The sequence below is a fragment of the Lygodium microphyllum genome, chromosome 1 (genome assembly GCF_053477565.2).
Source record: "Lygodium microphyllum isolate KBCC chromosome 1, Lygodium_microphyllum_v1.1.10, whole genome shotgun sequence".
NCBI classification, from domain to species: Eukaryota; Viridiplantae; Streptophyta; class Polypodiopsida; order Schizaeales; family Lygodiaceae; genus Lygodium; species Lygodium microphyllum.
This window is the reverse complement of record NC_141135.1, coordinates 195,457,446-195,461,789: the sequence shown is the minus strand read 5'-3', so window position 1 is coordinate 195,461,789 and position 4,344 is coordinate 195,457,446. Positions and strand designations below refer to the sequence as shown.

Below are 4,344 nucleotides of genomic sequence, written 5' to 3'. Positions count from 1 at the left end.
TTAGGATTTTTCGTATCTATATTTTATATGCGACAACTAATTTGAGTATTTCAATATACAATACAAAATATATAGTGCAGCGTGGTCGCGTGAACGGCATTTTCGCATGGGAGCGTATTGACAAAATGCGCTCCACAATGGATGGTGGTATCATGGCAAGGTTCGAGCAAGAGAGCCGATGATGAGCAACGGATCCAAACACGGTTATAGTTGAGATGGAGTATTTTGGGAACTTGTAAAGTATTGTTACGGTGGATTATCGTAGCTTCTCCATGATACTATTCGATGTGCAGTGGTTCAAAGTGGTACTTGAAGGAGCTGGAGCAACAGTTTGACGAGGTCCATTTGGATTTCTCGAAATAGATTCCGAAAAAAAATGGACAGATTTGCGTGACACCTTTGTGTTGCCGGCCCATTGTGAACAGGTGCATGAACTCATTTGTTTGTTAATTGTATTATGACATGGTACATGTCACAATAGTTTAATCTCTCTTGTACGTGTTTGTGAACAGATAATCTTCTATCCAAACCCTCGACAACCTTGATGGTGGTATGTTATACCTTCAGCTCTCCAAAGTGCGAGAGTATATGATCAAAGCGATGTTCGGAGCATAGATGAGGACAATATGCAAATAGAGGGGTCAATATTGCAAGGGATGGAGGCCACCGAAAGCTTGGAGCATATAGAGGAGCCAGCATTGACTAACAATGATGGAAATACAGGAGTCCAAGAATTCTTTGAGAACGAGGTGGACTCATCCTTTTGTGGTGACATGTCTATCGACCTTCCAGTGTATGCGGAGTTGTGTTAGGAGATTGACATGGGACCATAGGATACTTCATACTTGGAGCATCCACATACTCAATTCGTTGACTAATCGCTTATAAGGATACATAAGATGTGCATTTTAAGTGAGATCATTTTTTTAGGATTTATATTACCATGCTTTGTATGATTTAAATTGATTATGCTAATATAGTTTTTTATTTGTGCAGGTGAAATTTTCAGGATGAGTCGAGAGATGAGCGATGAGGAGTTGCAAGATATCTTCACGCGGATGTCTCCAAAGCAGATGGCGAGATTGAGAGACATGGCGGACCAGGAGTTGTCTCGGACATCATCAGGCCACTCTATTAGACCTACTTTGGCATGATCAGATACTTCAGCTTCGAGTAGACGAGGTCGACGCTCCAGACTTGGGCCAGAGGGAGGGAGTGCTTTAGGGCCAGGGGGATGGTGTAGAGATATGAAGGCAGTGAGCCCGCAGTTGGCATGGGATACAGGTGCGACTCCTCGCTCTCGTGGCGGTTCCAGGGAGCGTGGCTTAGGTGGATGCTGTGGAGGCACGGACGCAGTGTCTTTGTCTCATCGTTCTCCTGGACGACTGGCGCCAACTGAGGGAGGAGGCTACAAATTCTCCAGGACATTGGAGTCAACAGCGCGAGGGGGCGAGGGCACGACTAGAGACCGGAGTAGTCCATCATCTTGAGAGTGGCAGCCACCACAGGACATATCTAGAGGACTTTGTAAGTTTTTTTTTTGCTTGCTTATTGTTTTGCAATATCCTTTGTACTGACAATCATGTTTCTAACGGTTAGTATTGTGTTTTCTTTGCAGCAATCCATTACAAATCGCGATTTGACCGGCCTTGAGACTCGATATGCAGAGAAGCACAGTCTCACTGCATTGATTGATCGATTGTATAGACACGGCGGCCTTTAAGTCACTCATCTTTCTTGTCCGTAGTTACCATGTTTAATTAGAATGCATTATTATATGGTGGACTGACGTGTAGTTTTTTTTTTTGCAGAGTCCGTTCGATCCTCCTTTGCGATGGGACAAGCTTTCGGATGGCGAGGATATGTAGCTCGCCCTTGGATCCCTGGAGCTCACACACCCTTCTTTTTTGGTCGCCTGATATGTGTAGACATTTTCTATGTAGTAGTGATATCTTGTCATGATTCTACCAGTCGCTTTCATTATGCGATTATGTTTTTATTTCATGTATCAGTGTTATGATTTCAGTACACTTTATTTTTGTTTGCACGAGCATTATACACAGTGCAGAAACTATTTTGTATGGCCCAAATAAATCACACAGTGCTTTATGTGGCTGCTCTATCACAATTTTTTTTTCCCTATTACCGTCGCTATTAGCGTCGCAAATTCACTTGCACGCTAATAGCAACGGTGAGAAGCTTAAAGCTCAACTCAAGCCAATCTTGATAGTGACTCGTGATGATGGTATCTTTGATGTAGGCAAGGGGCTTAAAGCTCGTCCTCAAGCATTCTCTCCAAAATTTGGTGACGGTCTTTGAAGAGGGTGAGGGATTCACTCTCAACCTCAAGCCTTACACACACTTGATTCCATGGTGAGACTAGAATCTCTCTTATATAAATTTTCCTCCTCTTCTTTTTACATAGTATTTTTAGCTTTTCTCAATAAATCTTTAGGCTTTTTATCCCATAAGCCTTCTTTAAAGGCTATATAAGCTTTAATGCAATAATAGCTTTTAAAACTATTAAGAAAAAAGTTGTCACTTTGTTTTTCTTCATCGTAAAGCATTCAGTGAATGTCTGGAGGAGTACCGACACCAATCTCACCACCATAATACTGAGCATCCCAATAATTCTTGAGCTCCACACCATGGCTCGCATGGTGGCCGGAGGTGGAGAAGCCAAGGAGGGACGATATGGTGAGAGGCTATGATCCCGGAGTCAGAGTTTTGCAGACTTGAGGTTGTCATCGTCAATGGGCTTTTTCTTGAGGGAAACACGCCGGAGCTCAGACACGAGGACAGCGGACAGGAGGAGGCAGAGGACGACGGCAGAGAGGGTGCAAGAACGGACGACACACTCTATGGCTACAAAAGAAGTCTGAAGCTATACAATCCTGGTTGTATGTGGAATCCCAACTAAAGAGTTTGGTCTTGAGATTGTGGTGTTTGATATGATCAAGCCATCCACTCGTCAGGTAAGCGCAACTACAGCAATGCCAACTAAGTCCAACTTTGACAAATCTGGAGCAATCTTCATGAGTAAAAGAGGGGGCCCATTCCGACCTGCTAGCACCCTCTTAATTAGATCTTTCAGTTGCTTCCTTCCTTGTAACTTTCGTAATCCCCAGGTGTTGGAGGAAAGACACATTGATAACAAAGTAATCAGTATATTGAGACAAAGTATGAACACCTTGAACATAATCAGCAGCAACATCTTCTGTGCTTTTGTTCTTCCCAAGATTCACTCCTAAAGAGACCAGGGCCACTCCTGGATAGAGAATTGCTCTGGTCATTTGGAGACCATGACGATTTGGAGACCGACTCAGTAAGATGCTACTTCCCATGTTGTGATCCCAAGCGCTTTACTACTGCCATAATACCTTCACTATTAAAACCATAGGGATTGATGATAGCCCCATGCACTAGTAATCTGAAAACATGAGGCTTTGGATTGCCCTATTGAGGAAGAGATGTCTTTGATCCAACCTCAACAAAACCAAAACCAATCCCCAGCATGCGCTCCACAGCTTCAGCATTTTTGTCAAAACCAGCAGCAAGGCCAATAGGATTGGAAAATGTCCTTTCCCATACCTCCACACCGAAAATTAGTGGATCAGGTCTCTTCTCCTTGGGAGCCAAACCATGTGCTGCTGCCCACACAGCTAGCTTATGTGCATCCTACGCATCTAGCAACTATGCTGTGCCAGTCAAGACGCATCTCCAAGTAAGGCAAAATTTTGGAGGAGGAGAAGCTCCAATAGATTGGCTAGAAGTTGTTTCTAGTCTGGCCTGGGTAGCGAAGGAGAAGTATCGCGTGCCTTGCCTGGTGAAGGATGTCAGAAGCTGTAGCTGGCCCTGGTTCATGAGCCGGGCCCTTTGAGATCAGGCCATTCCAGGCCTCTCTCTCTCCTTCCCTCTCCTCTCTTGCCCCTTCCCGTTCCTCTTCCACCTCCATTGTGTAATGTGCCCGACCCCTCAAATCGCGGGACATATCTTAGCATCCAATCGAGAGATCAATCTAGAAGACGCCGCCTGACACTCCCAAGGAATGACACGGGGCTTGCCAACTAGGGTCTCTCGAGTCTGCCCCGCAACGAAACTTATCCGACCGTTCCCACTAGGATTGACCTGAAGTCCGGGTTCCTAGCAGTCAAGTCTTCCTAATAGCCTTCTAGCGTCGGTCTACAGCCGCTCCACTTTGCGTAGAAACAACTGGACCCAAGCAGACTCATACCGCACTTGGTTCAAAGAGAATGGGAAATGAGAGGGATGCATCGCTCAACCTCTCTGCCCGTAGGGCATAGTCCCATTTTGGTCCCCTAAAATGGTATGAATCAGGATTCT

General features: G+C 45.0%; 1 pseudogene; it reads right to left on the bottom strand.

The window, feature by feature from the left end:
• Positions 1-2,884: 2,884 nt before the first annotated feature.
• Positions 2,885-3,955, bottom strand: LOC148042127 (dihydroorotate dehydrogenase (quinone), mitochondrial pseudogene; annotated as a pseudogene).
• Between the last annotated feature and the right edge of the window lie 389 nt (positions 3,956-4,344).